At 42.5% G+C, this 22594-nt stretch overlaps 1 protein-coding gene across 2 annotated transcripts in view; it reads left to right on the top strand.

Annotated features, from left to right (window-relative positions):
* lingo1a (leucine rich repeat and Ig domain containing 1a) overlaps nucleotides 1-22594 on the top strand; it is a 148785-nt gene that overhangs the window by 55418 nt on the left and 70773 nt on the right. Inside the window, exon 2 of one of the 2 annotated variants that reach the window (XM_087797408.1) lies at nucleotides 17327-17468. The gene's annotated coding sequence lies outside the window, so the exon portion shown is untranslated. Of the gene's footprint in view, nucleotides 1-17326; nucleotides 17473-22594 lie in introns of both variants that reach the window. The other variant, XM_087797407.1, reaches the window with a different exon arrangement.

Below are 22594 nucleotides of genomic sequence, written 5' to 3'. Positions count from 1 at the left end.
GAGTTGATACTAGTTGATGTTTAATGACACCAGAGTTGATACTAGTTGATGTTAAATGACACCAGAGTTGATACTAGTTGATGTTTAATGACACCAGAGTCGATACTAGTTGATGTTTAATAACACCAGAGTTGATACTAGTTGATGTTTAATGACACCAGAGTTGATACTAGTTAATGTTTAATGACACCAGAGTTGATACTAGTTGATGTTTAATGACACCAGAGTTGATACTAGTTGATGTTTAATGACACCAGAGTTGATACAAGTTGATGTTTAATGACACCAGAGTTGATACTAGTTGATGTTTAATGACACCAGAGTTGATACTAGTTGATGTTTAATGACACCAGAGTTGATACTAGTTGATGTTTAATGACACCAGAGTTGATACTAGTTGATGTTTAATGACACCAGAGTTGATACTAGTTGATGTTTAATGACATCAGAGTTGATACTAGTTGATGTTTAATGATACCAGAGTTGATACTAGTTGATGTTTAATGACACCAGAGTTGATACTAGTTGATGTTAAATGACACCAGAGTTGATACTAGTTGATGTTTAATGACACCAGAGTCGATACTAGTTGATGTTTAATGACACCAGAGTTGATACTAGTTGATGTTTAATGACACCAGAGTTGATACTAGGTGATGTTTAATGACACCAGAGTTGATACTAGTTGATGTTTAATGACACCAGAGTTGATACTAGGTGATGTTTAATGACACCAGAGTTGATACTAGTTGATGTTTAATGACACCAGAGTTGATACTAGTTGATGTTTAATGACACCAGAGTTGATACTAGTTGATGTTTAATGACACCAGAGTTGATACTAGTTGATGTTTAATGACACCAGAGTTGATACTAGTTGATGTTTAATGACACCAGAGTTGATACTAGTTGATGTTTAATGACACCAGAGTTGATACTAGTTGTGTGACCCTTGTGTTGTCTCTGGGTCAAGGTGACCCGAGGGCCCGTTAACAAACGTGTTTGTGGTATCCCTTGCATGTTGACAACAAGTTGTTCATTTTAGCTGAACCGTACCATCTGGTCCTTCATGCTACGAAGCATTTCTCAGACGAGCCGAGGTGGCAACAAACCCTCACATCGGGGAGAGCGCCCCCTGCTGGCCCGCCACAGTCGGACACTCCTCCAGCAGCTCCTCCAAAGACGACGGTTCAAAGACACAATCTTGGTGGTTCTTGGGTGGAATTCTTTGGCAGGAACGTTCTCCTCAGATCATTCCTGGAGTTCCGTGTCGTAGTCTGGGAAGATCACGTCGACGCGAGCAGCACCGAGACAACATGAATATCTTCACAGTCGTGTTCGCTTGTGTTTACAAACGACACCCACGCGTTCACAGTTTGACGTCCACTTGCCAGATCCCGTCTTTGAAGTGAAAAACACTATTGACAAGTTTCTACTGTAAGAATAAATCCGGCTCCAGGAAGAAAAGTCCATTTTTAGTGCAGTTCGGTTCCCAAAATAACAGCCACAGATGACGAGAAAAGAAGACAAATCGATACTGACGTCAAATCAAAATATATAAAACATCTTATTCCGTTACAATAAGAATATCTTCCATCAACAGTTTCACCTGTTTTCGTCCCGATGTCACGAGATCTGAACGAACTTCATCTTATCACTTCAACACAAACAAGTTCAATGTTTATCAGTTTTAAAATGAACTAGTTCAGTTCATAGTTCATACTGAAAAATTAACTAGTTTATAGTTAATTTTCCAAATAAAAAGTTATTTATGTTGCTATGGACTCTTCCTTTATTTCAATAAGTATTATCACCAATACTTTAAAAAAAAATCATAACATCAAAAACATAATAACACACATCAGTAACACACACACACACACCTACGGACAATACACACCTACACAAATAGTTTTTAATGGACCTTTGTATGTTTTCAGACTGTGGGAGGAAACTGGAGTCAATCTCAAACTCAAGTATAGTTGATGATGAAGATGATGATGAAGATGAAGATGAGGATGAAGATGAAGATGAAGATGAAGATGAAGATGAAGATGAAGATGAAGATGAAGATGAAGATGAAGATGAGGATGAGGATGAAGATGAAGATGAGAATGAGGATAATGAGGATAATGAGGATGAGGAAGATGACGAAGACAAGGAAGAGGAAGATGATTATTTGCATTGTTGTTACGATTTATATTGTAATTGTTGTTATTGTTCTAATTGTTGTTATTGTTGTTATTGTTATGACCTCCAGAGCAGACAACAGGGAGAGCGCCACCTAGTGTCTCTTTCAAGGACTGCTGTGATAATCAGCTCCACCACATGAAGAAGAGACTCATAATAACATCGTTCAAACTCTAGACGGTTCAAATGTGTGACTCTCTCAACACTGGAGATCAATAACAGATCGACCTCCAGCATCTCCTCCCACTCACGGCCCACACCCTCCTGCTGACCTCTGTGTTCTCACTCTGTTCATCACTGGTGTCCATCACCGGTGTCCATCACGGGTGTCCATCACTGGTGTCCATCACCGGTGTCCATCACCGGTGTCCATCACCGGTGTCCATCACGGGTGTCCATCACAAGTGTCCGTCACGGGTGTCCATCACTGGTGTCCATCACGGGTGTCCATCACCGGTGTCCATCACGGGTGTCCATCACTGGTGTCCATCACCGGTGTCCATCACCGGTGTCCATCACGGGTGTCCATCACAAGTGTCCGTCACGGGTGTCCATCACTGGTGTCCATCACGGGTGTCCATCACCGGTGTCCATCACCGGTGTCCATCACCGGTGTCCATCACTGGTGTCCATCACTTGTGTCCATCACCGGTGTCCATCACTGGTGTCCATCACTTGTGTCCATCACCGGTGTCCATCACCGGTGTCCATCACCGGTGTCCATCACTGGTGTCCATCACCGGTGTCCATCACTGGTGTCCATCACCGGTGTCCATCACTGGTGTCCATCACTGGTGTCCATCACTGGTGTCCATCACCGGTGTCCATCACGGGTGTCCATCACTGGTGTCCATCACTGGTGTCCATCACTGGTGTCCATCACTGGTGTTCATCACTGGTGTTCATCACTGGTGTCCATCACCGGTGTCCATCACGGGTGTCCATCACTGGTGTCCATCATGGGTTTCCATCACTGGTGTCCATCACCAGTGTCCATCACCGGTGTCCATCACCGGTGTCCATCACCGGTGTCCATCACTGGTGTCCATCACCGGTGTCCATCACCGGTGTCCATCACCGGTGTCCATCACGGGTGTCCATCACTGGTGTCCATCACCGGTGTCCATCACCGGTGTCCATCACTGGTGTCCATCATTGGTGTCCATCACCGGTGTCCATCATTGGTGTCCATCACTGGTGTCCATCACCGGTGTCCATCACGGGTGTCCATCACTGGTGTCCATCACCGGTGTCCATCACCGGTGTCCATCACTGGTGTCCATCACTGGTGTCCATCACCGGTGTCCATCACTGGTGTCCATCATTGGTGTCCATCACCGGTGTCCATCATTGGTGTCCATCACTGGTGTCCATCACTGGTGTCCATCACTGTGTCGTCGCTCTCAGCTCTCACTCATTCATGACCTGCTGGAACATACTTGAACAACAGATCTGTTGACAAGTTTAAACTCATGAGAATAAATGGAACAAAAGTCAAAAACATCCACATATAGTTGATCAAACCTCTCAGGTCCAAGCATGTAAACGTGAAGCTTCATGAACAGCTGCAAATTCTGCTCACTAGGTGGCGCCCCGTCTCAATTAGGTCAGGGGTGGGCAATACGTCGATCTGTTGCGAGTCGATCGCGTGATTTAATAAAATATGATATAAGAAAATAGTGAAGAGAGCTCAGAGTGGCTGCTGTGCATGTCAATCAAATGGTTATTGCGCCGATTGGTTGATGGACATGCACAGCAGCCACTCAGAGCTCCCGCCTCTTCCAGTGAACGCAAAGTTCATATGAATCGAGAATAAAAAGAGCAAAACATGTGACAGTCATTTTACGCAATTCAGAAAAACGATATAGAATTAAAAGCTTTTTTTTTTTAATAATGTATCGAACAAAATAATGTTTGATCTTCAGGTTCTTCTCTAGAGTCACACAAACATCTCGTCAGTTCCATCAAAGTCAAGCTGGAGGTTCAATGAAAGCAACAAATGCAGGTTTTCCTTTTGTGATCATGTGATCATGTGATCACGTGATCATGTGATCATGTGATCATGTGATCATGTGATCACGTGATCATATGATCGAGGATACATCCTCAATACACACTTGTATTAATACAACATCACATGATGACTATTTGTAAATGACCTTCATCTCACGAATATAATAAGAATTAGTTGAAACCCAAACACGTTAACCAGGTGCAGGTGAGACACATTCTAATGACGCTCAGTGACGATCAGACAAAGCGATGATGATGTGAAGTTACTGGTTAACAGTTTTATTCTCGTTAAACTTTAAAGTTAAATAATCCACTGCTCGCCTCTGTAAATGCACTATTATTGTTAATAACCGTGTGTATAAAATATAAACATTTACACCGAAGCACATCTGAACTCATTTACAAAAGTGTGATTCATGTCATGTTTAAAATTAACAAATATAAACTGTTAGTTTGAATTCATGTTTTCATTTGTTTTTGTTTTATCATGATCACAGAAATGGAGAAATTTAGGTCTTGAGCTTCATTTAAACATGATGGACATATTGAAATGGAGGCATGGAAAGGGATGAACCCGTCTGAAGTCTTTGTTGATTTTGATGACCAAAGGAAAAGGGCTTGAATTCGAGTCAAGAACAGATTCTTACACATGAATATTTTTGCATCATTTGGGTTCAAATTAATGAGCATTTTTAGTTGAAAATCAATGCAATTCTTAGTACATATGAGTCTGAACTTGTCTGCACTGGAGGATGAGATTCAACACAGACTGACACTGAGACCAGGTCTCATGGATCTCATGGATCTCATGGATCTCATGGATCTCATGGATCTCATGGGTCTCATGGGTCTCATGGATTTCATGGATCTCATGGATCTCATGGGTCTCATGGATCTCATGGATCTCATGGATCTCATGGGTCTCATGGGTCTCATGGATCTCATGGATCTCATGGATCTCATGGATCTCATGGATCTCATGGGTCTCATGGATCTCATGGATTTCATGGATCTCATGGATCTCATGGGTCTCATGGATCTCATGGATCTCATGGATTTCATGGATCTCATGGGTCTCATGGATCTCATGGATCTCATGGGTCTCATGGGTCTCATGGGTCTCATGGATCTCATGGATCTCATGGAGCTCATGAATCTCATGGGTCTCATGGGTCTCATGGGTCTCATGGATCTCATGGGTCTCATGGGTCTCATGGGTCTCATGGGTCTCATGGATCTCATGGATCTCATGGAGCTCATGGATCTCATGGGTCTCATGGGTCTCATGGGTCTCATGGATCTCATGGATCTCATGGACATGTTTGGAAGTTACTCTCAGAGGAAAAGTATCTTCTTATGAGTAAATATGCTCCTCACGGACTGAACTATTTGACTCTAGTTATTTATGTAAGTCAGTATTTCTATGAAGATGATTAAATCCACACATCCTTCCATCATGACTGGTTATCAGTCCATTCACTTCATGCAGTGCAAGTCATCTGAGTGAAGTATGTACTTATGTTGAGCAAATTTAATGAAGGTAGATCTTTGAACTTGACAATTATAAAAGTAGATCGCGAACCGAAAAAGTGTGAACACCCTGTTTTAGATTGTAAGATAAGCTTCATGAAGGTTTATGAACTCGTCTGCACGTTCTTATGTTATTGAATTTTTTATCACGATGAGAAAAACAACTCCTGGATTCTTTCCTCTGCGTCGGTCGCTCAATAATCTCGTTCCTTCTCGTCCAGCGGCGCCTCCGCCCAGAACACTTCCTGCGTCGTCCACGTCCAATCTGGAGGTGCGATGATTCATGGCGTCATTTAGGGATCATTGTCAGGCGAACACTGCATCTTAATGATAGTGTAATTACAGCGCCGCGATGAAACGGCGTGGGCGAGGAAAACCCTTTGATAGATTGCTGCGAAATTGTCTTTGTCCGATCGTGAATCATCGCGAATCACGAAACTCACTTTGTGTCCTGAAAAGACCGGGACGATGGCGGCGGATCAGAAGTGGGTCACGATGGCGTCCGACGCTCGTATCTGCAGAGGACGAGTCCTTATTTAGACCAACACACGGAGAACGTTGAAGGAGTATTTGACTAAACGCCGCTGACGAATGAATACTTGATTAATTGCTTATCTGTTAATTAAAGTGGACTCGCTCCCCGGACGCCGTCCTCGGTCTGGCCCACTTTAGACGTCCAATTAGAGCCGAGGCTGGCGTGGTGTCGGAACGTTGTCGTTCTCTTCCACGATTCTCTCGCACAAAACTTCAAGTTCTTCCTAATGACTTGAATTCTGTTATAAGTTGTTACAAACCTGGTGTTTTATTTGACGAAGACATGTCTCTAGTTCAACTGAGAAAAATCTCTAAACTTTAGTGATCTTATAATCCATGTGTTTGTGTCGTTGACACTATTGTAACAGTTTATTTAGTGTCTAAACCAGAAGGATTGTCTCGCCTGCAGTTCATACTAAACTCTGCAGCCAGAATTCTGAGCCGCTCTAGTAGAAGAACTCACATTTCTCCTTCAAACTCTTCACTGGCTGCTCGAGTAGAAGAACTCACATTTCTCCTTCAAACTCTTCACTGGCTGCTCTAGTAGAAGAACTCACATTTCTCCTTCAAACTCTTCACTGGCTGCCAGTTTCTTTCAGGATCATTTTAAAATTCTGGTTCTTACTTTCAGATCTATTCATGGTCAGACCTTCCATCACTGATCTGATCCAGACTTACACCCCAGCTCGGGCTCTGAGGTCTGTGGATCAGAATCTACTGAAGGTTCCTCTAATCTATCTTTTAAGTATATATTTTAACTGTGTATTGTTTTGTTTAAGTTCTTTGTGACCCTGGTCTAGAAACATCTCTACTAATATAACTTACTTACATTGAACTGATAATGGTGAAGGTGCTGCAGGGGTCGACTGTAGGAAAAAGTAAAAAGATATATTTTATGGATTAACGTAAAAAAAAAAATGTCTTTGTTATTATTATTGTTTATTGGTATTAATATCAGTCTTATCATCGTTATCCATCCATCCATTTTCTAACGCTTATTCCTCTATCCGAGGTTCTTCAGGCAAGAGGCTGGGGACACCCTGGACAGGATGTCAGTCTGTCTCAGGGCAGTTATTGCTATTCCTCTTATTATTTATTTATTTTATTTTACTCTAATTTAATTATCATTGGCTGCAATGTAAACGAGAACACAGGTGCGACTCGACGTCCTTTTAACCCATGGTGTTGTCTCTGGGTCAAAGTGACCCGTCGTTCCTCCACTAAGATTTAATAGTTTGAGAAAACACGACAATAACTAGTGCGCCTAAAACAATTCAGTGGAGATTAAATACATTTTGGGTCAAATCCGGTGAATTTATGAAGGATATGATTTTGTGTCGTTTGTGTAACTTCAATAATAGTCTAGGATTGTATCGTCTCTGGACAGAAAAACAAATATTTACAAATGAAAAACGATTAGAAAACAAATCGAGTTTTTCAGTTGAGAGAACGTGAGGCTGAGACGTCACTGCTGAAGAAATGTTGTCTTCTTGGGACACTCGCTGGGAATTGCTGCTTTTTTAGGAGTGAAAATAAGCACTTGATGAAATATTCATAGACACAAGAGACGCTTCCTGCTCCAGCCTTTGTAACCAGGGACACGAGTCCACCTTAATGTGAGACACGAGGGACACGAGTCCACCTTAATGTGAGACACGAGGGACACGAGTCCACCTTAATGTGAGACACGAGGGACACGAGTCCACCTTAATGTGAGACACGAGGGACACAAGTCCACCTTAATGTGAGACACGAGGGACACGAGTCCACCTTAATGTGAGACATGAGGGACACAAGTCCACCTTAATGTGAGACACGAGGGACACGAGTCCACCTTAATGTGAGACACGAGGGACACGAGTCCACCTTAATGTGAGACACGAGGGACACAAGTCCACCTTAATGTGAGACACGAGGGACACGAGTCCACCTTAATGTGAGACACGAGGGACACGAGTCCACCTTAATGTGAGACACGAGGGACACGAGTCCACCTTAATGTGAGACACGAGGGACACAAGTCCACCTTAATGTGAGACACGAGGGACACGAGTCCACCTTAATGTGAGACACGAGGGACACAAGTCCACCTTAATGTGAGACACGAGGGACACGAGTCCACCTTAATGTGAGACACGAGGGACACGAGTCCACCTTAATGTGAGACACGAGGGACACAAGTCCACCTTAATGTGAGACACGAGGGACACGAGTCCACCTTAATGTGAGACACGAGGGACACAAGTCCACCTTAATGTGAGACACGAGGGACACGAGTCCACATAATGTGAGACACGAGGGACACGAGTCCACCTTAATGTGAGACACGAGGGACACAAGTCCACCTTAATGTGAGACACGAGGGACACGAGTCCACCTTAATGTGAGACACGAGGGACACGAGTCCACCTTAATGTGAGACACGAGGGACACGAGTCCACCTTAATGTGAGACACGAGGGACACAAGTCCACCTTAATGTGAGACACGAGGGACACGAGTCCACCTTAATGTGAGACACGAGGGACACAAGTCCACCTTAATGTGAGACACGAGGGACACGAGTCCACCTTAATGTGAGACACGAGGGACACGAGTCCACCTTAATGTGAGACACGAGGGACACAAGTCCACCTTAATGTGAGACACGAGGGACACGAGTCCACCTTAATGTGAGACACGAGGGACACAAGTCCACCTTAATGTGAGACACGAGGGACACGAGTCCACCTTAATGTGAGACACGAGGGACACGAGTCCACCTTAATGTGAGACACGAGGGACACGAGTCCACCTTAATGTGAGACACGAGGGACACGAGTCCACCTTAATGTGAGACACGAGGGACAGGAGTCCACCTTAATGTGAGACACGAGGGACAGGAGTCCACCTTAATGTGAGACACGAGGGACAAGAGTCCACCTTAATGTGAGACACGAGGGACAGGAGTCCACCTTAATGTGAGACACGAGGGACAGGAGTCCACCTTAATGTGAGACACGAGGGACAGGAGTCCACCTTAATGTGAGACACGAGGGACACGAGTCCACCTTAATGTGAGACACGAGGGACACGAGTCCACCTTAATGTGAGACACGAGGGACACGAGTCCACCTTAATGTGAGACACGAGGGACACGAGTCCACCTTAATGTGAGACACGAGGGACACGAGTCCACCTTAATGTGAGACACGAGGGACAGGAGTCCACCTTAATGTGAGACACGAGGGACAGGAGTCCACCTTAATGTGAGACACGAGGGACAAGAGTCCACCTTAATGTGAGACACGAGGGACACGAGTCCACCTTAATGTGAGACACGAGGGACACGAGTCCACCTTAATGTGAGACACGAGGGACACGAGTCCACCTTAATGTGAGACACGAGGGACACGAATCCACCTTAATGTGAGACACGAGGGACACGAGTCCACCTTAACGTGAGACACGAGGGACACGAGTCCACCTTAATGTGAGACACGAGGGACACGAGTCCACCTTAATGTGAGACACGAGGGACACGAGTCCACCTTAATGTGAGACACGAGGGACACGAGTCCACCTTATTGTGAGACACGAGGGACACGAGTCCACCTTAATGTGAGACACGAGGGACACGAGTCCACCTTAATGTGAGACACGAGGGACACGAGTCCACCTTAATGTGAGACACGAGGGACACGAGTCCACCTTAATGTGAGACATGAGGGACACGAGTCCACATAATGTGAGACACGAGGGACACGAGTCCACCTTAATGTGAGACACGAGGGACACGAGTCCACCTTAATGTGAGACACCAGAGACACGAGTCCATCTTAATGTGAGACACGAGGGACACGAGTCCACCTTAATGTGAGACACGAGGGACACGAGTGCACCTTAATGTGAGACACGAGGGACACGAGTCGACCTTAATGTGAGACACGAGGGACACGAGTCCACCTTAATGTGAGACACGAGGGACACGAGTCCACCTTAATGTGAGACACGAGGGACACGAGTCCACCTTAATGTGAGACACGAGGGACACAAGTCCATCTTAATGTGAGACACCAGGGACACGAATCCACCTTAATGTGAGACATGAGGTACACGAGTCCACATAATGTGAGACACGAGGGACACGAATCCACCTTAATGTGAGACATGAGGTACACGAGTCCACATAATGTGAGACACCAGGGACACGAATCCACCTTAATGTGAGACATGAGGTACACGAGTCCACCTTAATGTGAGACACGGGTCCACATAATGTGAGACACCAGGGACACGAGTCCACCTTAACGTGAGACACGAGGGACACGAGTCCACCTTAATGTGAGACACGAGGGACACGAGTCCACCTTAATGTGAGACACGAGGGACACGAGTCCACCTTAATGTGAGACACGAGGGACACGAGTCCACCTTATTGTGAGACACGAGGGACACGAGTCCACCTTAATGTGAGACACGAGGGACACGAGTCCACCTTAATGTGAGACACGAGGGACACGAGTCCACCTTAATGTGAGACACGAGGGACACGAGTCCACCTTAATGTGAGACATGAGGGACACGAGTCCACATAATGTGAGACACGAGGGACACGAGTCCACCTTAATGTGAGACACGAGGGACACGAGTCCACCTTAATGTGAGACACCAGAGACACGAGTCCATCTTAATGTGAGACACGAGGGACACGAGTCCACCTTAATGTGAGACACGAGGGACACGAGTGCACCTTAATGTGAGACACGAGGGACACGAGTCGACCTTAATGTGAGACACGAGGGACACGAGTCCACCTTAATGTGAGACACGAGGGACACGAGTCCACCTTAATGTGAGACACGAGGGACACGAGTCCACCTTAATGTGAGACACCAGGGACACGAATCCACCTTAATGTGAGACATGAGGTACACGAGTCCACATAATGTGAGACACGAGGGACACGAATCCACCTTAATGTGAGACATGAGGTACACGAGTCCACATAATGTGAGACACCAGGGACACGAATCCACCTTAATGTGAGACATGAGGTACACGAGTCCACCTTAATGTGAGACACGGGTCCACATAATGTGAGACACCAGGGACACGAGTCCACCTTAATGTGAGACACGAGGGACACTTGTTTCATCAACGACCTGTTTATAAAAAAAGACCTTGTCAAGACAATCTCGGCCATTATTTGATCTTATCTTTCATTCTCGGGTCAATGATGCCTTCACTGCTCTGAGCTTTGATTCTCTACGTTTGTGAGAATTCATCAGAAACATTTCATGGAATAAACAGATTATTCTGTCCTTGACTTGTTTTTTCACAAAAGCAAGTTATTAAAATACAAATTTGTTCCGTCTGAGGTTTTTAAACCTTTTATTAATACTTACTTACACTTCCCTGATAATGAACTTCTTTAGAATTATTATCACTTCTTTAATGTATACTTTTATTTTATTCAAGTGATCTTGTCTCCAGAATTATCAAATAATGATAAGTTCATGTAGTATCAACTCTGGTGTCATTAAACATCAACTAGTATCAACTCTGGTGTCATTAAACATCAACTAGTATCAACTCTGGTGTCATTAAACATCAACTAGTATCAACTCTGGTGTCATTAAACATCAACTAGTATCAACTCTGGTGTCATTAAACATCAACTAGTATCAACTCTGATGTCATTAACATCAACTAGTATCAACTCTGGTGTCATTAAACATCAACTAGTATCAACTCTGGTGTCATTAAACATCAACTAGTATCAACTCTGGTGTCATTAAACATCAACTAGTATCAACTCTGGTGTCATTAAACATCAACTAGTATCAACTCTGGTGTCATTAAACATCAACTAGTATCAACTCTGGTGTCATTAAACATCAACTAGTATCAACTCTGGTGTCATTAAACATCAACTAGTATCGACTCTGGTGTCATTAAACATCAACTAGTATCAACTCTGGTGTCATTAAACATCAACTAGTATCGACTCTGGTGTCATTAAACATCAACTAGTATCAACTCTGGTGTCATTAAACATCAACTAGTATCAACTCTGGCGTCATTAAACATCAACTAGTATCAACTCTGGTGTCATTAAACATCAACTAGTATCAACTCTGGTGTCATTAAACATCAACTAGTATCAACTCTGGTGTCATTAAACATCAACTAGTATCAACTCTGGTGTCATTAAACATCAACTAGTATCAACTCTGGTGTCATTAAACATCAACTAGTATCAACTCTGGTGTCAGTAAACATCGTGTGTGTGTGTGTGTGTGTGTGTGTGTGTGTGTGTGTGTGTGTGTGTGTGTGTGTGTGTGTGTGTGTGTGTGTGTGTGTGTGTGTGTGTGTGTGTGTGTGTGTGTGTGTGTGTGTGTGTGTGTGAACGTGTGAACACATACGAAGAGACGTTTTTATTTCCTTCACTTCTGAGCAGAACAGACTTGAGTTAGTTTATCACGAGATGCTTCGTCTGAAAGTGTCGTCGCTGCAAACTTGATGATGTCGTTGCCACGGTGACGGTGGTGAGATTGAAAACATTCTTACGTTGACCTTGTGTGGATTCAATTAACTATTGATCGTCCAGAGAATCAATCCTCAGCTGATGTCGGTGCGAGAACACTTTCCTTCAGCAGATGTTTTAGGACTGGATTATAATATTATATATATATATATATGGATTATACCTTCAAGACTTTCATCGTTTTATTCATTTGTTGCATCATTTTTAATACCTTTTATTTCTAGTAGTTTATAACATGTGAGACGAAGTATTACCATGAACGTGTAGAAAAAGGTTTCATTTCTCCGCCACTGGCGCCGCTTCTCTGCGGACGCTCAACACGGCGCCCTCCGGTGGCGGCGGCGAGACGATATCCTCTGAGGTCCCGTCAGCGTGACGGAGTGGCAGCAATAATTTCCTCACGTCGGCGCCGCCGCCTCTCAAGTGTGGCCGAGCAGCGACACAATGGAGGCCGATCCCCTGCTCGGGCCTGATTCTTAAAACACCCACGAGCGCCGCCGATCAACGGCCGCCGGCAGGATCTGAGTCCAGACGCTGCTGGCTTTTCATCAGAAGGAAAATGTTGCTGTTGACACCGAAGCTTTAGCACGTGATCCTCAGAACGCAGAGATTCTTACGAATTCAAGACTTTTAGGTGTTTTTTCATCTCATTCATCAGTTGAAAAAAATATAGATTCATCTTTTTAGGATTTTTTTTTTTCTCCCCACGATCAAGATAATCCAGGATCAATGATCACAGACCTACGGGGTTCCTCAGGGATCAGTTCTGTAACCTTTTCTTTTCCCCTCGACCACAAAATCCGAGACGAGTAAAAGTACAAATGAATGTTAAACTGGAATAGGAATTAATCTTCAGATCATCACGGCCTTAAATGTATCGATGCTTCATGAAGCTTCATGTCCACCAGGTGTCACTCTCTGCTCCGTCATCTACTGCAACAGGTACCGTATCGAAACCTCACGTCATCTGGCGCCACCTACTGACCTCTAATATATGACGTGTTTCATGAAGCTTCATTATATCCACCAGGTGTCACTCTCTGCTCCTTCATCTACTGCAACATTGTATCGAAACCTCTCGTCATCTTCAAACTGCCGGCGCCACCTACTGACCTCTAATATATGACGTGTTTCATGAAGCTTCATTATATCAACCAGGTGTCACTCTCTGCTCCTTCATCTACTGCAACAGATACCGTATCGAAACCTCACGTCATCTGGCGCCACCTACTGACCTCTAATATATGACGTGTTTCATGAAGCTTCATTATATCCACCAGGTGTCACTCTCTGCTCCTTCATCTACTGCAACATTGTATCGAAACCTCTCGTCATCTTCAAACTGCCGGCGCCACCTAATGACCTCTAATATATGACAGTGCTTCATGAAGCTTCATTACTTCCACTAGGTGTCGCTCCCTGCTCCGTCATCGTAGATGTAAGAACTTGAATGAAACTAGTTTCAGCTCATCGGAGGCGAAAATGACATTTTAATGAAAAGCTCTAAACAAAACGTCTGATAAATGATATATTATTTCATAGACATTTCAAAACAGCTGTTTATTTCACAAGCCATTGATGAGACGTTTGTTTTTAAACATATATTTTTCATAATAATTGAACTGCAACTTCTGTCCGGTCGACCGAAAGGAAACGAAGATGGAAACTTGAGATTTTCCAGATTTCTGCTGCGAGACTCTGGAACAGAAACAGTGGCTTCTCTTCACTATTGATCTCAAGTCTTTGATTGGTTTAAAAAGCTCTTAGTCTGTGTCTATAGATCAGATCGTACATGTCAGTCTCAGCGACAGAGAAGCTCATGACTCTGGCTTCATTCTCTTCAAAAGTACTAGTATTTGTGGAGTATTTTAAAGCTAATATCTGGGTTTATATGTGGAGATCTAATGATGTGTCGATGAAGCTTCGTGAAACAGTGTCACATATATTAACGGTCAGTAGGTGGCGCCTCAGTTTAAAAACAATGTTTCAATAGAATGTATTCAAATTAAACGTCATATATTATGAAGCAGAGACTGAAACGTGTCGGACTGTGTTTCATGAAGCGTGAAAGTTCTTCTCTTATAATATATGACGTTTAATTTAAATACATTCCGTTTACCGTTAATATATATCACACTGTTTCACGAAGCTTCATCGACACATCATAAGATCTCCACATATAAACATAGATATTACCTCTTAAGTTAAAATACTCGACAAATAAAAGTACTATTAGGTTAGGTAAGGTTAGGTTAGGTAGAACTTTATTGATTCCTCAGGAGGTCTCCTTCGGGAAATTGTTGTTTTCCAATTAGACACAGCAAATACAGCAATGTTTCATTAAAAAAAATAAAGATAAAGAACAAAGATGAAAGAAAAATAACAAAGACAAAGGATACAAAGACTAACATAGAAAAGAAAATCATGATACTTTTACTCCACTCCTGCCCCTGAACTCCTACAATTCTGAGTTTGGGGGCAGGAGGTAATATCTGTGTTTATATGTGGAGATCTAATGATGTGTCGATGAAGCTTCGTGAAACAGTGTCACATATATTAACGGTCAGTAGGTGGCGCCTCAGTTTAAAAACAATGTTTCAATAGAATGTATTCAAATTAAACGTCATATATTATGAAGCAGAGACTGAAACGTGTCGAACTGTGTTTCATGAAGCGTGAAAGTTCTTCTCAAAGTTAAGAATGTTTCCACATCGTCCTGAAGTTCTGGACCTCCTCAAAGAAAAGTGGATTGAAGAAAGTATTTAATGAAAACTTTGCTGTAATACATGAATAAATACAGAGAAATCATTTCACACAGAGAAGTAAACGGAGCGAAGTCAGCAGCGTGAGATTCATCAAAACCACTCCATGTTTTTCAAAGCAGTTCAGATAAATGTTTTTTAATGATAATGAATCTGGTTCTTTTCACTTCAATACTGTTGAACATCTCCTCCAGTCTGAGCCATTAGATGTTGATGTTCGTGGAGAATGATTGACATCTCCAAGGATGGCTTGATGGAAACAGAAATAAAGACCTTTATAGAACGTCTGCACGACAGTGATTCAAGTTGAAGACTTGATGTTGAGAATCTTTCACTCGTTGAATAGATTTTTCTGTTTCTAAAAACAACAAATTACTTCAAATCTTTTCACTCATTCATCATGAAAACATATTGTTTCACTATTTCTATTTTTAACTTCCTGAAAACTATAACAGTTGTTACTCAAAATGTTTATTGATTGATGTAGTTTTTGTCAAAACATTTTTGGCACAATTTTCATTTTGCTTAGATCTTCTTTAGAATGATAGTCTTGTTATTTAAAGTAAACCTGTATTTATATATATACATTTAAAATATTTAGATTCATTTTTGTTCATAATTACTTTTTTATTTCATTATTATTTATACTTGTTTATTATTGTTACTTCTTTATTATTTTCAGCTTGGATCAGGATTAGATACGACACCAGTTATTTAAAACATGTTTATCTGCAAATCACACCTTTTGTGACCCTGGTCTAGAAAAGCGCTAAATAAGAATTACTTACTTACTTAAGAATTAAATAAGAATTACTTACTTACTTACTTAAATCGTAGATCAAAGAACGAAGACACACCCGGGAAAGAAGGGCTAAAAGACGGAAGAGAAGATAACCTCCGCCCGAGAACAGTTGAATGATTAGATTACAAGAAAACAAATCAGGATGTCTCTCTACGGGGGATCTGGACACAGGTAACTTGAAAGAACCATTTGGCCAGAAAGGGACGACCTCCTGGACGGGAAATTTGCCTTAAATATAGCGATGTTTCTACAGATCGGGACCTTTTCTCCCGAGACTATTGACCTGTACAGTCGCCGGGAGAAAGTGTGTCCGGTCTTGATCGTAAAGCTTGTATTTTGTTTGACTTGAAGCGGCGAATAAACGACCCGTGACACACTCTGGATTGTTCATCTTTCTCCATGTAGCGAAGTATGACTCGGGACGGATGTGACGTCGTGTTGGAGCGACGGAAGACGACTCTGTGTTTTGATCGTTTTACTAACCACGAGTTAGCCACGCACTAACCACGCGCTAACCATGCGCTAACCAGGAGCTAACCATGAACAAACCACAAGCTAACCACGCGCTAATCACGAGCTAACCTGCCCTAACCAGGAGCTAACCATGAGCAAACCACGAGCTAACCACGCGCTAATCACGAGCTAACCACGCCCTAACCAGGAGCTAACCATGAGCAAACCATGAGCTAACCACGCGCTAATCACGAGCTAACCACGCCCTAACCAGGAGCTAACCATGAACAAACCACGAGCTAACCACGCGCTAATCACGAGCTAACCACGCCCTAACCAGGAGCTAACCATGAGCAAACCATGAGCTAACCAGGCGCTAGCCTGTACGAACACGTGATGAATGTGCTGCAGGCTTGGTCACATGGAACCTGCTATGATGCTAAAACACAGCAGAAGATGAATCACTGTACGTGTGGATTTGATGAACGAGCTGTTCGTTTGCTCGGGTTCGCAGGTGCTGATCAGTGGAAGACTCCGCGGGGGGATGTGGATTAAGGGACGTCGTTGCCCACCCCAGCCCTCCAGCCTCCCTCCTCCTGCACAGTGAGCAGATCCTGATCCTCCTCGGCCTCGGCAGGAATCGACGACTACGTCTCGTGAGTACGTTTGCTTCGCCTGATCTCGCCGTCTTTGTCGAGAGTCGACGACGACAGATTCAACGACAACATGTTGAAACGTTTACAAACTAATAATTCACTTCTGTGTTTAAACAAACACAAACTTGAACCAAGTTAAAAAAACAAAACACTCTCTGTCCAGAAATATCTTGTTTCTTATCAGCGGCTTTATTGTTCCGGGACCGAGAGACTCTGTGAATATTATATTTATTACTTTAACACCTTCATGTCCTTCGGTCCGGACTCATATTTATTAAACAGGAATATTGACAATAATACGATTTATATCATCGCACAAGAATTCTCAAGACACACAAGAACTTCATTCCATGTATTTCTGGTTCATTTTTACTTGAAAGTTCCTGAAAAACGAAATGACTTCTTCATTTAAAAGTGTTTAAAATATACAAATGAGTAGTTTCTTATGAAGTGAACAACACATATAAAGATACATTAACTTGATATTTCCAGTAAAACCACCTCATGGCAGGTAAATAATCAATAAATAATAGTGATCAATAACCTTCAGTGTGAGTGAAACAAATCAATAAACGAAGGAAACGATGACAGACTCAGAGCAGCATCACTGACCACGACTCTCTCCTGAGATGTCTTTTCTCTGCACATCACCGCGAGGGCTTTCACCGCCGTCCTCCGTGTCAATTGCTCCAAAATGGCCAATTTCCTGTCGAGAATGTGTGTTTTCACATTTTTATCATCCCTGGCTGTTGTTATCTAGTTGCTCTCAGGGCCATCAGTCATCAATGCGGCGTCGAGAGGCGCCGCTGTGCAGTAAAAGTGACGGATGCTCGTCCGCATGACTGGAGATGTACGAGCAGCGCAGGAAGCTCGTTTTTTGATTGTATTTTTAGCCGGAGCTGCCGTCGGGGAATAGAGACTTGCTTACCGTGCTTTAGCGAGAGCGTCGTCTTAATCCTCCGCGGGTGCAGTAAGTGGCGCTGGCTTTGACGATATTTGTCTTTAGTTTTACGGTCGTTTCGCTTCCGTTTTTGGGGGATGATCGTCTCGGGGGGACTTTGGCAAAAGGTCCAGAGTTCGATTCCTCATTTTATTACAAGTGACTCGGTTCACCTGAAGAGCAGCTGCTGAGGGAAGAGAGAGGGAAGATACTTCCTCATGAAACCTTCAAACCAAACTGACTTGTTAAGAAAGTTAACATTTTATTGGTTTCGGAGAACTAGTCTGGATTAGATTATATTAGATTAGGTTGATTTTGTTAATCCCTTTGGAGGATTAGATTATATTAGATTAGGTTGATTTTGTTAATCCCTCTGGAGGATTCTTCAGGAAATTAGATTTACAGTTTTCAGCAGACGATAGATTCATAAAAACAAGAACATAGCAAATATAAAGAGCAAAGTCCAAAAAGATAACAAAGTGCAAATATAAAGAGCAAAGATCAAAGAGATAAAGTGCAAATATAAAGATCAAAGTCAAAGAGATAACAAAGTGCAAATATAAAGAGCAAAGTGATAACAAAGTCCAAATAAAAAGATCAAAGGGCAAATATAAAGAGCATAGTACAAAGTGATAACAAGGTGCAAATATAAAGGGCAAAGTGCAAAGCAAAAGAAAGAAAAACCTAAAAAGATACAAACATAGAATAACATTAAGACACTAAACATCCATGAGAGTCACTAAACGGTGCCAATAATAAATAAACATGTTGTTTGGTTCTAAACCTAAAGGTTTTTATTTTTAATAGTTTTATCGATAAAACCTTAGTGTTCATTTAACGTCTCTACTATTTAAACCATCATTTTCAAACTAGGGTGCGCCACCTACTGGTCTATAAGTATGTTTGTTTCATGAAGCTTCATCGACACATCACAACAAACGAAACTACTACATGACTTTTTTATGTTAAGACACTTGAAATAAAAATAAATTGAACTCAAATAGACTAAATACAATCATACCCATTGACACGCACATTCACACGCTGGTGGGAGTAGGCTGTCACGCAGCCAACCAGCTCAAGGAACAAATTTGACACTTCATTCAGTATATTTGTGCAGGATTCATCATAAAATAGTATAGATGGACAGACGGACAGACGGATGCATAAACGTTAATAATCCTCAGAAGGTCTCCTTCTGGAAATAGTTTTTTGAGCTCATGGCAACACAGACGATAGATTCATGAAACAAGAACAAAGTGCAATGGACAGAAAGTTCAAGATGACATAATCTAAATCTAAATATAAAGAACATATATCAAAGAAAAATAACAAACACAAAGATTAACATAGAATAGAATCATCTTTTAACTTCTGCCCCCAAACTGAGAATTAAACATTCTAATAACACGAGGAATGAATGAGTCCCTGAGTCTATTAGTGTTGCATCATGGGAGGAGCATTGGTGCTCCATTTGTTCACTGATGACAGTGTTGCATCATGGGAGGAGCATTGGTGCTCCATGTGTTCACTGATGACAGTGTTGCATCATGGGAGGAGCATTGGTGCTCCATGTGTTCACTGATGACAGTGTTGCATCATGGGAGGAGCATTGGTGCTCCATGTGTTCACTGATGACAGTGTTGCATCATGGGAGGAGCATTGATGCTCCATGTGTTCACTGATGACAGTGTTGCATCATGGGAGGAGCATTGGTGCTCCATGTGTTCACTGATGACAGTGTTGCATCATGGGAGGAGCATTGGTGCTCCATGTGTTCACTGATGACAGTGTTGCATCATGGGAGGAGCATTGGTGCTCCATGTGTTCACTGATGACAGTGTTGCATCATGGGAGGAGCATTGGTGCTCCATGTGTTCACTGATGACAGTGTTGCATCATGGGAGGAGCATTGATGCTCCATGTGTTCACTGATGACAGTGTTGCATCATGGGAGAAGCATTGGTGCTCCATGTGTTCACTGATGACAGTGTTGCATCATGGGAGGAGCATTGATGCTCCATGTGTTCACTGATGACAGTGTTGCATCATGGGAGGAGCATTGGTGCTCCATGTGTTCACTGATGACAGTGTTGCATCATGGGAGGAGCATTGATGCTCCATGTGTTCACTGATGACAGTGTTGCATCATGGGAGAAGCATTGGTGCTCCATGTGTTCACTGATGACAGTGTTGCATCATGGGAGGAGCATTGATGCTCCATGTGTTCACTGATGACAGTGTTGCATCATGGGAGAAGCATTGGTGCTCCATGTGTTCACTGATGACAGTGTTGCATCATGGGAGGAGCATTGGTGCTCCATGTGTTCACTGATGACAGTGTTGCATCATGGGAGGAGCATTGGTGCTCCATGTGTTCACTGATGACAGTGTTGCATCATGGGAGGAGCATTGGTGCTCCATGTGTTCACTGATGACAGTGTTAAGATTCTATTCTATATAATTCTATAGAGTAATTTACTTTTAAACAAGATTGTTTCTAATAAACAAACAATAATTCGATGACTTCAAACCTTCAGATGAACTTCTGAGCCTCGACATCATCGAGTGAATCTAAAACAGACTCTATTCAAGTTCTATGCGTCACTTTATTTTGAAGGAGCGTCTCTCGACCTCTGCATTCATCTCAGCTAATCTCGTCTTTAAATCTGGTCCTGAGTGGGATTTCTTCCTCGCTCCATCACGGCTGGAGTCCAGGCCGGAGCGTCAGGGTGTGTTTGTCGTGACGCTGAAGAGACGGTGAGGCTGGATTTACGGGCATTACTGGCCGAGAACACCTGTCAGTCCCAGAGACACACAAGTGCTGTAAACCCGACAGTAAAGCTGTGGAGAGACGGATGAATACAAACTCACTCCTCAGATCCATAAATCTCAGTCCAGGCCGAACCGAGCGAAGTCGACTTCTTTATACGCCGGAGAGAAGTTGATACTGAGATGATTAGATTCTACTTCAACGACTGGATCAAGAACCAAGAGCTGAGCTTTGATCCAGATGTTGATGACAATAAACACATATCAGAATAAAATACAATAGCTTTGATTTGGCAGCAGATATTTCAGTGACTAACAACACAATTCTACTTTTGTGAAACTCTATTGTATCATCAGTGTGTGTGTTGTTGTGATGTGTGACTATATTGTATCATCAGTGTGTGTGTTGTTGTGATGTGTGACTCTATTGTATCATCAGTGTGTGTGTTGTTGTGATGTGTGACTCTATTGTATCATCAGTGTGTATGTTGTTGTGATGTGTGACTATATTGTATCATCAGTGTGTGTGTTGTTGTGATGTGTGACTATATTGTATCATCAGTGTGTGTTGTTGTGATGTGTGACTCTATTGTATCATCAGTGTGTGTGTTGTTGTGATGTGTGACTCTATTGTATCATCAGTGTGTGTGTTGTTGTGATGTGTGACTATATTGTATCATCAGTGTGTGTTGTTGTGATGTGTGACTCTATTGTATTATCAGCGTGAGTCTGTTGTGATGTGTGACTCTATTGTATCATCAGTGTGTGTTGTTGTGATGTGTGACTCTATTGTATTATCAGCGTGAGTCTGTTGTGATGTGTGACTATTGTATCATCAGTGTGTGTGTTGTTGTGATGTGTGACTCTATTGTATCATCAGTGTGTGTGTTGTTGTGATGTGTGACTCTATTGTATCATCAGCGTGAGTCTGTTGTGATGTGTGACTCTATTGTATCATCAGTGTGTATTTGTACAAAACTATCTTTTCATTGAAATATTGACCTATACACCAGAGTTGATACTAGTTGATGTTTAATGACACCAGAGTTGATACTAGTAGATGTTTGATGACACCAGAGTTGATACTAGTTGATGTTTAATGGCACCAGAGTTGATACTAGTTGATGTTTAATGACATCAGAGTTGATACTAGTTGATGTTTAATGACACCAGAGTTGATACTAGTTGATGTTTAATGACACCAGATTTGATACTAGTTGATGTTTAATGACACCAGAGTTGATACTAGTTGATGTTTAATGACACCAGAGTTGATACTAGTTGATGTTTAATGACATCAGAGTTGATACTAGTTGATGTTTAATGACACCAGAGTTGATACTAGTTGATGTTTAATGACACCAGAGTTGATATTAGTTGATGTTTAATGACACCAGAGTTGCCATAGTTGATG

Source organism: Callionymus lyra, chromosome 8, assembly GCF_982586985.1.
Source record: "Callionymus lyra chromosome 8, fCalLyr1.hap1.1, whole genome shotgun sequence".
Taxonomy (NCBI): domain Eukaryota; kingdom Metazoa; phylum Chordata; class Actinopteri; order Syngnathiformes; family Callionymidae; genus Callionymus; species Callionymus lyra.
Note: the sequence above shows the minus strand (reverse complement) of the source record. Positions and strands in the feature narration are given on the sequence as shown.